Source organism: Hemitrygon akajei, chromosome 28, assembly GCF_048418815.1.
Source record: "Hemitrygon akajei chromosome 28, sHemAka1.3, whole genome shotgun sequence".
NCBI classification, from domain to species: domain Eukaryota; kingdom Metazoa; phylum Chordata; class Chondrichthyes; order Myliobatiformes; family Dasyatidae; genus Hemitrygon; species Hemitrygon akajei.
In genome coordinates, this window is record NC_133151.1 from 21251275 (window position 1) to 21269118 (window position 17844).

Below are 17844 nucleotides of genomic sequence, written 5' to 3' on the forward strand. Positions count from 1 at the left end.
GGTTGTACAGTTTTAGACTACAGAACAAATAAACCTCTTACATAGACACGGTCTACGCGGAACTCCAAGGGCCGAGTAATGACTCAGGCTAATTGATGCTGTGAGTTTAAGATTGGTTCATTAGTTATCATCCACTGTGTCGTGGATCAGAGATAGAATTAACGTCGCTCAACTTTCCCGTTAAATCTTTTTCTGACTGTATTCCAGATTCAGCAAGAATGGACACTTCACAGGAAGGATCGGTAGGATTTATAAAGCGTTGCCCGGACGTTGCCTGATCGAAGTGTTTGAGGTTTCACTGGAATATCAGAGCCTTAGAGGAAACTTGATCGAATTGTGAGGTAGAAAATTATGAGAGACATGGGCAACACGAGTGAATCTGCAGATGCTGGAAATAAATAAAAACACAAAATGCTGGCAGAACTCAGCAGGCCAGACAGCATCTATGGGAGGAGGTAGTGACGTGGTCTGCCAGCATTTTTGTGTTTTTATGAGAGTCATAGATTGGGCAGAGTCAGAATTGGTTCCCAGGGTAAGGATTTGAAATTCTAGTGGGAATGAATGGGAGTGGGAGAGAGTTTAAAGAAGATGTGCGGCTCACGTTTTCAGACGGAGTGGGGTGGGTGCTTGGAACGGGCTGCCAGGTTCAGAGACGGAAGGGTGTACGATGTTCTTAGGTCAGCACATGAATATGTGAGTGTGCAGCGACATGGATAGAGGCACAAAGAGAAAATCGCAGGTGATGGAAATCCAAGCAACACAGAAAATGTTGAAGGAAGTCAGCAGGCCAGGTAGCACCTGTGGGAAATATATAGTGGGCGTTTCGGGCCGAGTCCCTTCATCCCGGCTGGAGAAAAAAACGAAGAGGAATCAGAGCCAGACGGTGGGGAGGGAGGAAGAAACACGAGGTGACAGTTGAAACCGGCGGGGGGTGGGGTTGTCTGGTAAATTAAAGACCTGAAAATTTGATTGGTGAGAGAGATACTGGGCTGGATAACAGGGAAGGGGAGAAGACTGTGGAAGAAAGAAAAGGGGGAGGAACACCAGGGGGAGGTGATGGGCAGGTAATGGATAAGGTCAGAGATGGAAAAGAGAATGGGGCTTCGTGAAGGAGGGGGCATTACCGGACATTTGAGAAATCGATGTTCATGCCATCAGGTTGGAGGCTACCCAGACGGAATATAATGTGTTGCTCTTCCACCCTGAGTGTAGCGTCATCATGACAATAATGGGCTATTTTGTCGGTATTGGAATGGGAAGTGGAATTAAAATGGGTGGCCACTGGGAGATCTGGCTTGTTCTGGTGGACAGAGTGTAAGGTGCTCGCTGAAGTGGACTCCTAATCTGTGTCACATCTCACCGATATACAGGAGGCCACACTGGACAAACTGGACATGGTAGATGATCCTGAAAGACTCACAGCTGAGGTGTCCCCTTACTTGGAAGGATTTCTTGGGGCCCTGAACGGTGATGAGGGCGGATGTGTAGGGGCACTTGTTTCACTTGCAAGGATGAGTGCCAGGAGAGAGATCAGTGGGAGGGACGAACGCACATGGGATTCACATGGGATCCCTGCAGAAAGTAGAGGGGGGAGGGAAAATGTGTTTCGTGGTGGGATCCCGCGGGAGATAGCGGAAGTTACCGAGAATTGTGTGCTGGAGATGGAGGCTGGTGGGAGGGGGGGGAGGTAGGTGACCACAAGACGAACCCTATCCTGGTGGAGGGCGCGAGGATGGGGTGAGGGCAGACGTGAGCAAAATGGGAGAGATTCTGTTGAGGGCAGCTTTGATGGTGGAAGAAAGGAGGCCCCTTTCTTAGAAAAAAAACACTGTATCTCCTTTGCTCTTGAATGAATCTCCTGCGGACACGGAGGAATTGAGAGAAGGGACTGGCACTTTTACAAGTAATGGGGTGGGAAGAGGTATAGTCCAGGTATCTGTGGGAGTCTGTGTGGTTATAATAGGCATCAGTAGACAAGCTGTCTGCAGAGAGATCGAGAAAAGGGAGGGAGGTGTCGGATATGGGCCACGTAAACTTTTGGACTGGGTGGAAGTTGCAAGCAAAGCTGATGAAGTAGGACGAGTTCCACGCGGGTGCAGAAAGAACCGGCAATGCTGCTGTTTATGTATGTAGCACAGGAAAAGTGAGGGAGCGATGCCAGTGTTGGCTTGGAACATAGACTGTTCCACGTAACCGACAAACAGGCAGGCACAGCTGGGACCCATGACAGCGTCCGTGGCTACACCGTGTGTTTAAAGGAAGTGGGAGGACGTTCGGCCGGAAGGAGGTGAATGGTGGTAGAGGGGAGCTGACTGGGTTTGTTATCCAGATGGAAGCGGAGAGCTTTGAGACCTTTCTGGTGCGTTGGGGGGTGGGTGGGTGGAGTTGCTGGACGTGTATAGGGTTTGGACAGCCATAGTGAAAATAAGATGGTCGAGGACCTATGTGGGTTGAAACCAATTAGACTCCAACTGAATGACCAAATTAAATCAAAACCACGACATTAGACCCGGCAAGTCGGTTAGTTCCAAGGATGTCGCTCGAGGCAACGCACACTTATGGACAAAGAGAAGCGGATCTTACACTCTCATAGAACCATAGAACATTACAGCACAGAAACAGGCCTTTTGGCCCTTCGTGGCTGTGCCAAACCATTTTTCTGCCTAGTCCCACTGACCTGCACCTGGGCCATATCCCTCCAAACCCCTCTCATCCATGTACCTGTCCAAGTTTTTCTTAAATGTCAAAGTGATCCCGCATTCACCACTTCATCTGGCAGCTCATTCCACACTCCCACCACTCTCTGCGTGAAGAAGCTCCACCCCCCCCATGTTCCCTTTAAACTTTTCCCCCTTCACCCTTAACCCATGACCTCTGTTTTTTTTCTACACTGGTCTCAGTGGAAAAAAGCCTGCTTGCATTCACTCTATCTATACCCATCATAATTTTATACACCTCTATCAAATCACCCCTCATTCTCCTACGCTCCAGGGAATAAAGTCCTAACCTATTCAACCTTTCTCTGTAACTCAGTTTCTCAAGTCCCGGCAACATCGTTGTAAACTTTCTTTGCACTCTTTCAACCTTATTAATATCCTTCCTGTAATTAGGTGAGCAAAACTGCACACAATACTCCAAATACGGTCCCACCAATGTCTTATACAACCTCACCATTACATTCCAACTCTTATACTCAATACTTTGATTTATAAAGGGCAATGTACCAAAAGCTCTCTTTACAGCACTATCTACTTGTGACACCACTTTTAGGGAATTATGTATCTGTATTCCCAGATCCCTCTGTTCTACTGCAGTCCTCGGTGTCCTGACAGAAAGATATCATGCGCCCTGGGCATTCTCTGTTTTCCCTTCTTCCATCCGGTTGAATGGTGTCCAAGTACAATAAGATGGACCCTCGACCTCAGAATCTACCCGTTATGATGCGGCACCTGATTATTTACCCGCACTGTGCTTTCTCTGTCGCAGTGACATTTTATTCTGCATTCTGTTATTGCTTAACATTGTTCTCTCTCTTTTCTTTTTACAATATTTTTATTCAGAAGAAAAAAAACAAGATTTACAGAGTGCAACCCATAGATACATCTCAACATAACTTGTGTACATCCATATATTGTAATAAAATTTATCAAAATGTTATAGCATAACACATAAAGGTATACCACTCTGTAATCAAAAATTACTGGACGATCTTTTAAATTTAAAACCTTTTGTTAATGGTTCTATTACCGGTATCTATAACTTGTTGATTAATTCTAGACAAGACTTTTTAGATAAAATTTTAAAAAAAGCTTGGGAGGAGAACATTGTTCTGTCTCAATACACTGTGGAATGATTTGACCTCTCGGAACAGCGTGAAAGCGAAGCTTTCTGTATCTCGGTACGCGACAACAAACATTTTAAATGCCACTGAACGTGGTGAGGCAGTAGCAGGAACGTCGATCTCCGGACAGCTCAGGGTTTCCCAGCGGGCAATACAACGCACGGCAAAAGCTGCAGGACCACCAGCGTCCCTGGGTGGGCTCGAACCACCAACCTTTCGGTTAACAGCCGAACACGCTCACCGATTGCGCCACAGAGACTATCCAGAAAAGGCTTCTATAAATGGTCCACTCCAGCGTTGCAAGATGGTGACTAACAATTGATGCTGTGACCCGGCTTTTCTCGGTCTACATGAATGGTTTGCACCAGAGGGTGACAGACTACATAAAACTGAAAACGCTGAAACCACATATGTTTTGAGAGGCAGGTTTTGAAGCATATCAGCTCTTGTCTGAATGGTGACTTGGATCCTCTGCAATTCACCTACTGAAGCAACAGCAGATGTGTCTCGTTGGCTCTTCACACAACTCTGGAACATCTGGATGAACTTTATTGACTACAGCTCAGCATTTAACACCATCATACCCTCAAAACTAATCAGCATACTGCAAGACATGGGCTTCAATACCCACTTGTGCAATTGGTTCCTGGATTTCCTCAGTTGCAAACCGCAGTCAGTTCGGATTGGCAGAAACATCTCCACAATCTCTGTCAGCACAGGAGCATCACAGGGACGTGAGCTTAGCCCCCAGCTCCACTCACTTTCGACCTATGACTGTGTGGCTAAATACAGCTCCAACACCATATACAAGTTTGCAAACATGCAAGATCTCCCAGTGGCCACACATTTTAATTCCACGTCCCATTCCCATTCTGATATGTCAATCTATGGCCTCCTCTACTGTCGAGATGAAGCCACATTCAGGTTGGAGGAACAACACCTTATATTCTGTCTGGGTGGCCTCCAACCTGATGGCACAAACACTGATTTCTCTAACTTCCGTTAATGCCCCTCCTCCCCTTCTTACCCCATCACCTATCTATTTATTGTTTGCTTATTCATTCATCCATCCATCCACATATTTATTTATTTATTATTTATTTTCACCCTTTTCCCTCTTTTTTCCTTTTTTTTCTCTCTCTGTCCCTTTCATAATCACTCCTTGCCTGCTGTCCAGCTCCCTCTGGTGCTCCCCTACCCCTTTCTTTCCCTCAGCCTCCTGTCCCATGATCCTTTCCCTTCTCCAGCTGTGTATCCCTTTTGCCAATCAACTTTCCAGCTCTTAGCTTCATCCCTCCCCCTCCAGTCTTCTATCATTTCGGATCACCCCATCTCCCTCCCACTTTCAAATCTCCTACTATCTCTTCTTTCAGTTAGTCCTGACGAAGGGTCTCGGCCCGAAACGTGGACTGTACTTCTTCCTATAGATGTTGCCTGGCCTGCTGCGTTCCACCAGCATTTTGTCTGTGTTACCATATACAAGTTTACTGATTACACTACTGTTGTGGACTGTATCAAAGGGAGTTATGAATTATCATACAGGAGGGAGATCGAAAATTTGGCTGATTGACATAATAACAACAACCACTTACTCAATGACAGTAAACCTTTTAGGAGAGGAAACGGGAGATACAGGAGCCAGTACTCAAAGGATGAACTGAGTTGGAGGGAGTCAGTAACTTTAAATTCCTGACCTGTCCTGGACCTTATACAATGAAAGCACAACAGCACCTGTACTTGCTCAGGACTCTGCGGAGGTTCAGCATGTCATTGAAAACCTTGGGAAGCTTCTATAAATGTGTGGTGGAAAGTGTGCTGACTGGCTGTAATACAGCCTGGTATAGGAACATAGTGGAACATTTAGAACATATAGGAACATAGGCCTTTGAGTGGAAAATACCACGAAGGGTAGTGGATCCAGCCCAGGTATATCACAGTTAAAACATTCATTACCACTGAGCACTTCCACATGAAATATTGCTGTAGGAAAGCAACATCCATCATCAAAGATCCTCACCACCCAGACAATGCTCTTTTCTCACTGCTACCATCAGGCAGAAGGTACAGGTACCTCAGGACTCGCAGCACCAGGTTCAAGAACAGTTACTACCCCTCAACCATCAGGGGCTTGAACAAAAGTGGATAGTTACATTCATTTCAGGATTGTGTTATATCGTTAATTCATGTTCGATATTTATTGCTATTTGTTTTTCTGCATTTGCACAGTTTTGATAAGTTTATAGTTCCTCATATTTACAGTTCACAGTTACTGTTCTATAGTTTTGCTAATAATACCCGCAGAAAAAGAATCTCAGCGTTGTATCTGGTGACACGTCTGTATTGTGAGAATAAATTTTACTTTGTACTTTGGACTATATGGTGACATATGCGTATTGTGATAACAACTTACTTTGGATTAAATTTTTGGCTTTGCAATATTTTTCCGTAACTTTCTTTTTTCATGAAATGTTCAGTGATCTTGTTCCAATGTTTTTTTACCCAAAATTATAAAAGATCATCGAAACAAAAATATACAAAATACAAACATTAAGTATTTATAAGACCGGAGTCAAATGAAAATATGAATATTACTGTCTATAACACACTGAAGTCCCAAGGGAGGGAGAGGGGTCACCATTCACCGAAATCCCCCACTATTCCCACTCTGTTTACAATTCTCACTAGTTTTTCAGCGGCTCCACTGATTGACAGCTTCCTTTGCCCCGCCTCCCGGGCTGCTGATATACGTCACGTGAAACACGATTTACCGGTCCGTGACGCGCTGGCGTCACAGAGGATTTACCGACGTCGTTTCCAGGGGAACGGTCCGGAATGGCGGTCGCGGAGCTGCGGTTAAGTGGAGTCGATAATGTTGGGTTTTGGCTCCCCTGTGGGAATCGGCCTCTCCTCTTCCTGCCCACGGAACAGTGAGTGTCTGTCAGCGCCTCACCGCACCGGCTCTCTGCCTCAGGTACAATATTTCAACCATATTTGCACAGTTACATGGATAGGAAAGGTTGAGAGGGACACGGGCCTAATGCAGGCGGATGGGACGAGTTCAGGTCGACAACTTGGTCGGCGTGGATGAGTTTTACCGAAGGGACGGTTTCAGTTCTGTATAAATCACTGACTCTATTTTGGGAGGTTAATTCCGGATGCCAGCTATTTTCTGTGTGAAGTGTGAACCCTTCAGATCCCCTTTAAATCTGTCTTTAAACTGTTTTGTACAATTCTAATGAGAGACAGTTCTTTGGCTGATAAGGCAAGTAGAACACACAACCCTGTCTACCTGTGATGCCACATACAGGGAACTGTGTAACAATATTAGAGACACATGCACAGGTACTTCAGTGAGCAAGGCCTGGAGGGATATGAAACTAATGCAGGAAAGTGGGATTATTGTTGCTGTGCGTGATGGGGAGCATAAATGTGATGGGGCAGAGGGTCTGTTTCTATCCTGGACAACCCTGGGAACAGCAGTCCTCCACTGCAGTGGGGTTTGTTACCTTCATTCTCAGCTGTGAGCTTGTTCCACTGAATGCATTATACTCTGAGAAGATATCTGCACCCTCCCACTTTGACCAAGCTGTTAGCCATCTCTTAATATTACTCAGAGCTCTTCACCAGATTCCCATATAAAAGTCCTGTTACTGGTGCACAGGGAGTGGGAGCATTTTGGTAGCTTTTTGAGGGGGTTGGTTCACTATTTGACCATTAATACCTTTGTCCAACAGAAATCCGTTGTCCTGGATTCTGGGAGTTTTAGGTAAGTCCATCCTGAAGTTCTGTGTCCCAGGTTCCCACTGAACTTTCACAGTCAGGGGTTTATTCATGTCTATACTGACCATCGAGAATCTGTCTCCACAAACTCAGCACTTGGTCTGTCTCCTACCCTGCCCTGGTGATTCAAATGCTCAATCAGATGGTCCTTAAATACCAGCCTGCACCACTCCCACAGGCAGTGTGTTCCCGATTGTAACCAACTTCTGGAGAGTGGACAGTTTTCCTCCTATCCTCTTTAAGCCACACATTTCACACAAGAAAACTAATCTCAGTTTTGCATATGGTGACAGAAATGATTTTGGTAATACATTTACTTTCAGATTTGAACTTTGTAGTAGAGAGCCGGGTGTTGTACTGGTCTGTGTCCTCACTGGCCGGTGCTGTGCTCCGGCAGCTCAGTGTGCTTGGAATACAGTGTCAGTGTTTTTACAGAAGTGTGTCCTTATTACACAATTGACCTTGTCCACCGTGGAGCTTGGAAGATTGACTGGAGACCAGAATTATTTTTCAGACTATTATTGGTCACAGGATCATTCTGGGATGGTCTGGACTATCTGACTCATCAAGTTTATACCAACTCCTGCTACAACATTTCCACAGTCCCATTGCCCACTCTGTCCCCACAGCTCTGCAGGTTATTTCCCCTGAAGGACCTGTCTAATTCCTCTTTGAACACTGGTTGTTCCTGCCACCACTCTGGTGAGTCCCATATTTCCCAAGGCAAAGTCAAGAATGTCCCCCTCCCTGGTGGACCATCAACATACTGTTTCAGGAAACCTTGCTGAACACACTTAACAAATAATGCCCCAACCAAGTCTCAGCTGTTAAGGGAATCCCAGTCACTCTGGGGAGATTATTCACTCACCAAAGCTACTCTATTGTTTTTACATCAGTCCACAACCTGCTGACATATTTGTTCCTCTCACTGGCTATTGGCTCATTGGCTACAGTATAATCCCATCACTGCGATTGCACCTTTCTCATTCCTGAGTTCCACCCACATTGTCTCAGTGGATGAGCCTCCGGGATGACCTTGAATTTGTGACATTCTGCCTGATCAGCAGTACAGCTCCCCAAACCTCATTCACCTCCCTCTGGATTGTCTGAATCTGAATCCTGGAATGTTTAGCTACCAGTCCTGCCCTTCTGTAATGGCTGAATCACTGTGCCATGTACTAATCCAGGCTCTAAGTATGTCTGCATTAACTGTTCCACACCCGGCACTGATACAAACACACTTCAGCCCCTCGGTGCCACTGTGCTCATTAACTATGCAGTGGTGTACTGGGCAAATGGCATCAACACGGGTGATGCCATCTGAGAATAAACTGATTAGAAAGGTTGGCTCTACTATAGGAGTCAAACTGGACACACTGGAGGCCGTGGTAGAACAAAGGACCCTACGGACTGGACAATGTTTCTCACCCTCTGCATGCCTCCTTGGCTGAACAGAGGAGCATCTTCAGTAACAGACTAAGACAACTGTGCTGCTCCGAGGAGCGCTGTATGAAGTCATCCTTACACTGGGCCATTAGGCTCTGTAATGAGTCAACCTGTAGCCGGGGAAGTGATGACACCCCCCATGTTAGACTGTTGGAGGTAACTTACTTTTTATTCTTTCTCTTATTTCTAATATGTGTTTATCTGTGCACTTGTAGTGCTACTGAGACACTGTAATTTATCTATTTGGACTTAGTTTCTGTGTTAATCCACATCAGTCATTGCCACTACTAACCTTTCGCTCTTCCCATCTCCTCTCCTGAAGGAGAGCCCAATGATCCATGTAACAAAAACCCTCCGTCCTGCACCAGCTTGTTAGCCACACATATAACTGTACCACCTTCTTATTTCTTCCCTCGCTAGCAGGTGACACTGGGATTAGCCCCTCCCACAACACAGAGTTTCTACTTAATTTGTCTCTTTTGTTAGAACCAATATGGACACGGCCTCTGGCTGCTCACCCTGCCCTTTCAGAATGGCCTGTACTTGTTCAGTTACATCCTTGGCCCTGGTACCAGGAAGGTAATGCACCATCCTGCAGTCTCTCTCCTTGCCACAGATACACCTGTCTGTGACCCCGGCTAAAGAATCCCCCGTCACTGAGGCTCAGCGAGAACACAGAACAGTACAGCACAGGAACAGGCCCTTCTTCCCATGATGTCTGTGCTGAACACGATGCCAAATGAAACTAAATCTCATCAGCCTGCGTTTATCTAAGACCCTGACAAATGTCCTTGTATCTGCTTCCAGCACTCCCCTTGGCAGCCCAAACCCGGCCCTCACCACTCTCTGTACGGAAACAGAAATCTTACCTGCCCTGAAATTCACCTTTAAATTCTCACCCTGGTGTTTTAAAGCTGTGCCTTCTCATATTTGATATTTCTACCCTGGGGAAGTGATTCTGACTGTCTACCTTGTCTACACCTCTCATAGTTTTATAAAATTCTGTCAGGTCTCCCCTCAGCCTCCTTCACTCCAGGGAAAACAGACCCAGTCAGTCTGATCTTTCCTTGTAACTCAAGCCCCCAGTCCAGGTAACATTCCTGTGAAACGTTTCTGCGTCTTTCCAGCTTAATCACATCCTTCCTCTCGTGGTGACCAGAACTGCACAGGGTGCTCCTGGTGTGGTGTAATTATTGATTTGTACAACTGTAATGTGATGTCCCAACTCCTCTCAGAGCCTTTGCTGATGAAGTGTTGTGCACCTTCATCACCACCTTGTCTACCTGTGTTGGCACTTTCAGGGAACTATTTACCTGTGCCTCAGGTTTATCTTTTCATCAACACTCCTCAGGACCCTGCTATTCACTGGGTATGTCCTGACCTGCTTTAACTTCCCAAAATCCATCATTGTGCATTTGTCTGACACTGTAACAACAATTCTCTGTTTCTCTGCCCCAACACGCCAGCAGTAAATGTCAATGAACCATTCACCTCTGAACCTTGCTCATAAATGGTCTTATGAACCCCTCACTGCACCAGTCTCTATTTTGTTGTGCAGGCAACACCTCGACCCCTCTCTATTTCTCTCATTTACAATTTATCTCCACATCATAGTCTGACTTTTGATTTCTCCTGCCACTTTACATGCCATCACGCTTTGCCACCTTAAACTCCATTTTCCAAATATTCTACTCACCAACTTCTTATCCTGTTGGAGAGATCAAATGTCCAATCACAACATGTCCCCCACCACATTCCCTGTTATTGACAACCATGGATTCCTCCCTCCTCCGGGTTATTAAAATCAGTAATAAATCATTGGCAATCTAGAACTGATCGCTGGGACACTCCACAAGTTATATCATCCCAGTCTGAATCAGACCTGTTATTCTGTCTCAGTATGATAACCAGTCTTCAGTCAATATTAACACACTTCCTTCCCAGTACTGAGATCTGGTCTTGTGCACCAGCCTTTCATGTGGCATCTTGGCAAATGGCTCTTGACAATCCAAAATCACCACTTCTCCAACTTCCCCTGTAAAGTCTCAAATCTCTGGTATGTTTGTCAAACATGACTTAACATTCAGTAACCCAGGTTACAGGGACAAAAACCAGGTTCCAGATGGACAGGGTGGTGAAGAGGCTTTTGGAACACCGGCCTTCAGTCAGGGCACCGGATATAGAAGCTGGGATGAAATGGTGCAGTTGTACAACACGTTGGTTTGGCCGCATTTCATAAATAGTGTTTAGTTTTAGTGACCATGCAGTATGACAGACACCATTGAGCTGGAAAGACTGCAGAGGTGATTTACGGGGATGTTACTGGATCTTGAAGGACCGATTTATGGAAAGACTTTTGGACAATTTTCACTGGAAAGTTGGAGAATGAGTTGCGATATTGCAGAGGTGTATTAAATAATAAGCAGCCTGGGTTGAGTCAGAGATAACAATATTTTTGTCTGGGTTGGGGAATCAGGAACTGGAGCGCATTGGTTTAAGATGAGATTTAATAGGAACCTGAAGGGCAACTTTTCCACACACAGGCTGGTCAGTGTATGGAGTGAGCTGCCGGGGGAGTGGTTGAGTCAGGTACATTAAAAAGGTACTTGGACAGGTAGATGGAAAGGAAAGGTTTTGAAGGATATGGGTCAAATGCAAGGAAATGGGACAAGGAGGAGGATATCCTTGTTCATAATGTGGTGGTGAGGGGGTTACTGACCACAAGCTCAGATGGGAACTTTGGTCAGCGTGGACCATTTGAGCTGAAGGGCTCGTTTCTGTGCTGTGTGAATCTGACTGTAACCCCTTTGGCTTAGTTCAATCACATTAAACTTTTCTAAATGACGTGTTATTTCTTCATAGATTATAGACTCCAGTACCTGAAGTGAAGTTTACTGGACTACAGTCACCTGGTTTTTATCTTCCACCCTTCTTCAACAATGGTTTTCTACTCCACTGGGACCTTTCTGTAACAGTGAGTTTTGACAGACTTCAATGTCTCTACTTTCTCTCCAGATTTCAGTGCAGATCATTGGGACCTGGGAATGTTTGCTTTTAGTCCCATTAGTTTCTCCCTCATGATGGCGGTTGTTACACATTATTGCACAATATTGAAATGTCTGCATCAGATATCTGTGGGATGTTTGCTGTGTCCCCACTGTGAACACTAATTCCCTGTCGGTCCTATGTTCAGTGCAGGCTGGCAATCCTGTGACACTGCTGGTGCCTGACTCCATCGGTCTCTGCCGTTGCTCTGGGTTCATCAGCTCCTGCATGGGCAACAGCTGGCTTTACGTATCGTACTACCCTGGTCTGCATATTGACTTCGACAGCTAGGGCGCAATATCCATGATGGACCCTGACCAGCAGAGGGCCATCACCAACATGTCTGTCCATGGCCTCCTCTCCTGCTACGATGAGGCCAAATACAGGTTGGATGAGCAGCACCTCGTGTTTTGACTGTGTAGCCTCCAATCTTGATGGCATGAACATTGATTTCTCCAAATTCCGGATATCACTGCACTCTTTTTCCTTCTCGCCCACTTCTTTCCCCCATTCTGATGCAATTTAATCCCTTCACCTCTTCTCACGCACCCTCATGACCTGCCCATCATCTCTCTCTGATTCTTTACCTCCTTCATGTCATCCCATGGTCCGACATTCTCTCCTATTGGATTCCTTTCTCTTCATCTCTTTGCCTTTCCTGTCTGTCACCCACCTCCTCACATCATCATCCCTCCACAAACCACCCGCTCCCCCACTCACTTGTCCTCCTCCCCCTCCCCACCACCTTATTCTGGCTTTTGTCCCTTTCTTTCTCATCCCGATGAAGGTTCTCAGCCCGAAATGTCGACTGTTTGTTGAGTTCCAGCAGTATTTTGTGCGTGTTTGCTTCAGTCTGTGTATTGATTAATCAAACTGGTACAGTGGAAGAGGAATTTGTGGAGTGGTCAGAGACAGTTTCTTACAGCAGGACCTTACCCAGGAACAGGGCATTTCAGATGTAATCTGTGTAATGAGGTGCGATTACAGAGAGATCTTGTGGTGAAGGATCCCTGAAGAAGTGATCACAATGAGGGAGAACTCCAGACCACAAATTGAGGGTTAATTCAGGATCCAGGTTTCAGGTCAGGGTTTTCCTTCCACTAGATGAGCTGCCAAGCATGGTTGACGAGCCCATCTGCCCATAACTGTTGGTTGTATGACATTAGTAAACCGATTTGCACCTTCCCCCGACACTAGAAACAGTTCCGTCGGGCTTAGTAGCTAAGCCATATGTTAAAGTCAGGAGCTGGATTTGGCTGACAGAGGCAAGTTGAAGTGCACACCATTGGCAGCATTTAATAGGAAGTGGGAGCTTGTCCCATTATCACTCCACCACTGGTTAAGACAGCTGTAAGGCACCGATATGTCGGTATGTGAATGGGGAACTCAGTTGGAATGGGTTGCCACCAGCAGATTGTGGTTGTTGCAGATTTCAGAGCAAAGTTACTCGATGCAGCAGTACTCCAGTCTGCTTCTGATTAAATCTCTCATGACAATCACAGCTCCATTCTCATCTCTCTTTGATATTTCCCCTTTTGTGCTTTATCCCATCGGGAGGAACACCTGAGGATCTTGAGACCACTCCTCCCTGTGTCTTCTTTCCCTCCCCTTTCACCATCACTGTCCCTACACGTAAAGTGCCTATGAAAAGTATTCATGCCCCTTGGAAGTTTTCATGTTTTATTGTTTTATGATATTGTATCACAGTGGATTAAATTTGGCTTTTTTTAACTGATCAACAGAAAAAGACTCTTGTGTCAAAGTGAAAACAGATCTCTACAAAGTGCTCTAAATTAATTACAGATAGAAGTCACAAAATAATTGTCTGTATAAGTATTCACCTCCTTTAATATAACACACCAAATCATCACTGGTGCAGCCAATTGGTTTTAGGAGTTACATTATCAGTTAAATGGAGATCACCATGTGCAGTCAAGGTGTTTCAATTGATTGTAGTAAAAATACACGACTGTTGGTAGTCAGTGTCCTGGCAAAGACTACACCATGAAGACAAAAGAACACTCCAAGTAGCTCTGCAAAAAGCTTATTGAAAAGCACAGGTCAGGAGACTGATACAGGAAAATTTCCAAGTCACTGAATACCCTTGTAGTGCAGTTTAGTCATAGAAACATAGAAAACCTACAGCACCATACAGGCCCTTCGGCCCACAAAGTTGTGCCGAACATGTCCCTATCTTAGAAATGACCCGGCTCACCTATAGCCCTCTATTTATTGAAGCTCCATGGACCTATTGAAAAGCCTCTTAAAAGACCCTATCGTATCCGCTTCTACCACCGTTGCCGGCAGCCAATTCCATGCACTCACCACTCTCTGAGTAAAAAAACTTACTCCTGATATCTCCTCTGTACCTACTCCCCAGTACCTTCAACCTGTGTCCACTTGTGGCAGCCATTTCAGCCCTGGGAAAAAGCCTCTGACTATCCACACGATCAATGCCTCTCATCACCTTGTACACCTCTATCAGTTCACCTCTCATCCTCCTTTGCTCCAAAGAGTATAGGCTGAGTTCATTCAACCTATTCTCATAAGGCATGCACCCCAATCCAGGCAACATCCTTGTAAATCCCCTCTGCACCCTTTCTATGGCGTCCACATCCTTCCTGTAGAGAGGCGACCAAAACTGAGCACAGTAATCCAAGTGGGTTCTGACCAGGGTTGTGTATAGCTGCAACATTACCACTCGGCTCCTAAATTCAATTCCACGATTGATGAAGGCCAATACACCCTATGCCTTTTTAACCACGGAGTCAACCTGCGCAGCTGCTTTGAGCGTCTATGGACTCGGACCCCAAGATCACTCTGATCCTCCACACTGCAAAGAGTCTTACCATTAATACTATATTCTGCCATCATATTTGACCTATCAAAATGAACCACTTCAGACTTAACTGGGTTGAACTCCATCTGCCACTTCTCAGCCCAGTTTTGCATCCTATCAATATCCTGCTGTAACTTCTGACAGCCGTCCACACTATCCACTACTCCTCCAACCTTTGTGTCATCAGCTAACTTACTAACCCATCCTTCCACTTCCTCATCCAGGTCATTTATAAAGATCACGAAGGGTCCCAGAACTGGTGACCGACCTCCATGCAGAATATGACCCGTCTACAACCATTCTTTGCCTTCTGTGAGCAAGCCAGTTCTGGATCCACAAAGCAATGTCCCCTTGGATCCCATGCTTCCTTACTTTCTCAGTAAGCCTTGAATGGGGTACCTTATCAAATGCCTTGCTGAAATCCATATACACTACATCTACTGCTCTTCCTTCATGAATGTGTTTAGTTACATCCTCAAAAAATCCAATCAGGCTTGTAAGGCACGTCCTGCCCTTGACAAAGCCACGCTGACTACTCCTAATCATATTATAGCTCTCCAAATGTTCATAAATCCTGCCTCTCAGGATCTTCTCCATCATCTTACCAACCACTGAGGTAAAACTCACTTGTCTGTAATTTCCAGGGCTATCTCTACTCCCTTTCTTGAATAAAGGAACAACATCCACAACCCTCCAATCCTCCGGAACCTCTCCCGTCCCCATTGATGATGCAAAGATCATTGCCAGAGGCTCAGCAATCTCCACCCCTCACCTACCCCATGTAGCCTGGGGTACATTTTGTCCGGTCCCAGCGACTTATCCAACTTTCCAAAAGCTCCAGCACATCCTCTTTCTTAATATCTATATGCCCAGGCTTTTCAGTCTGCTGCAAGTCATCACGACAGTCACTAAGATCCTTTTCCATAGTGAATACTGAAGTATTCATTAGGTACCTCTGCTATTTCCTCCGGTTGCATACATGCTTTCCCACTGTCAGGCCTGATAGGTCCTATTCTTTTATGTCTTATCCTCTTGCTCTTCACATACTTGTAGAATGCCTTGGGGTTTTCCTTAATCCTGCCCGCCATGGCCTTCTGGCTCTCCTAATTTCCTCCTTAAGCACCTTCCTAGTAGCCTTATAATCTTCTAGATCTCTATCACCCAGAAGTGGAAAGAACATGGCACAGCTGTAAACCTACCTCGAGTAGACAGTGTTCAAAAATTGAGCAGCTGTGCAAGAAGAGAACTAGAGAGAGAGGCTACCAAAACACCTTTGATAACTCTAGATAACTCAACCTTTGATAACTCAAGCTTCCATGGCTAAAATGGGAGAGATTTTGCATACAATGGTAGTTGCCCAGGTGTTTCACCTGTCACAGGTTTATCAGGGAGTGGCAAAGAGAAAGCCACTGTTGAAAAAAGCTCTCATGAAATCTCACCTGGAGTTTGTCAGAGGACGAGAGGGACTCTGAAGCCAGCTGGAAGAAGGTTCTATGGTCTGAAACTAAAATAGAACTTTTTTTGCAATCAGACTAATCTCGTAAGTTTGATGTAAGCCAAACACTGCACATCATCAAAAACACACCATCCCTACTGTGGAGCATGGTGCATTGTGCTTCACTGCAGCAAGCCCTGGAAAGCTTGTGAAGGTAGAGGGTAAAATGAATGCAGCAAAATACAGGGAAATCCTAGAGGAAAACGTAACACAGTCTGCAAGAAAACTGAGACTTGGGAGAAGATTTGTTTTCCAGCAAGACAATGACCACGAGCTTAAAACCAAAGCTGCATAGGAATGCATTAAAACAGCAAAGTTAATGTCCCGGAGTGGCCAAGTCAGAGTCCAGACTTCAATCTGTAGCTGGATTTGAAAAGAGCTTTTCACTCACAAACTGTATGCATTCTGACAGATCTTGAGTAGTTTTGTAAGGAAGAATGGGGAAAAATTGCAGTGTCCAGATGTGCAAAGCTGATAGAGACCTATCCACACAGACTCAAGGTTGTAATTGCTGCCAATGGTGCATCAACTAAATACTGACTTGAAGGAGCTGAACACGCCTACCTGGACATGGTCCATTCCCTGTACGTTTGTGTGCCTGTCTTAATACACGACTCCCTTACTCAACACCCTGACTAGTCGGGACCAGCGTTCTGTACACCTTATCCCATTGTGCAGCCACGTTCAGTGAACTATGTGCCTGGATCCCAAGATCACTCTTTACACCAATGCTGGGAAGGAGTCAATCATTAACATTATACTTTCTTCTTTCATTTGACCTCCCAAAGTGCAAAACCGCATTCCCTCCCAGATTAAATTGCTTCTGCAACTTCTCTGCATATCTGTTTGTGATCTATATCCCACTGTGTGCATTGATCAATGTTTACACTGTCCACAATTCTACCAATCTTGCTGTCACTTGTAAACCACCCATCAACATTTTCATCCAAACATTGATATATATCACAAACAACATAATTCCCAGCATCAATCCTTGTGGATCACCACTGTTCAAGAACTTCCAGCACTATTTAGCTTTCTATGAGGACTCCATTTCTGAATTGAAATTGCAATTTATATTGAATCCCACGGGTCTTTTTCAAATGCCTTACTAAGGTCTATAGAGATCATGTCCACAGTCTTGCCGTCATCAAGCACCAAGATGTTGGGACTGATTCTTTTTACGTTATATGTCAATGATTTGAATGATGGAGTTGATGGATTTGTTGCAAAATATGCAGATGATATGAAGAGACAGGTGGATGCACAGGTATTTTTGAGGAAATAGGGAAAGACAGACAGATGAAGAGAATGGGCAAATAAGTGGCAGATGGAATACAGAATTGAGAAGTGTATGGTCATGCACTTCGGTTGAAGAGATATTAGTGTTGACTATTT

General features: G+C 45.2%; 1 long non-coding RNA gene and 1 other non-coding gene across 3 annotated transcripts; one reads left to right on the plus strand and one right to left on the minus strand.

Annotated features, from left to right (window-relative positions):
- Positions 1–4026: 4026 nt before the first annotated feature.
- Positions 4027–4100, minus strand: trnan-guu (transfer RNA asparagine (anticodon GUU)). The gene has a single exon. It is a non-coding gene; the product is annotated as a tRNA-Asn (tRNA).
- A 2438-nt stretch (positions 4101–6538) lies between these two features.
- On the plus strand, positions 6539–13845 carry LOC140717776 (uncharacterized). 2 transcript variants are annotated; one of them, XR_012096602.1, is made up of 3 exons: positions 6555–6812; positions 11930–12041; positions 12261–13845. It is a non-coding gene; the product is annotated as an uncharacterized lncRNA (long non-coding RNA). The 2 variants fall into 2 exon arrangements; XR_012096601.1 differs by having other exon boundaries at positions 6539–6812; positions 11930–13845.
- The last annotated feature ends 3999 nt before the right edge of the window (positions 13846–17844 follow it).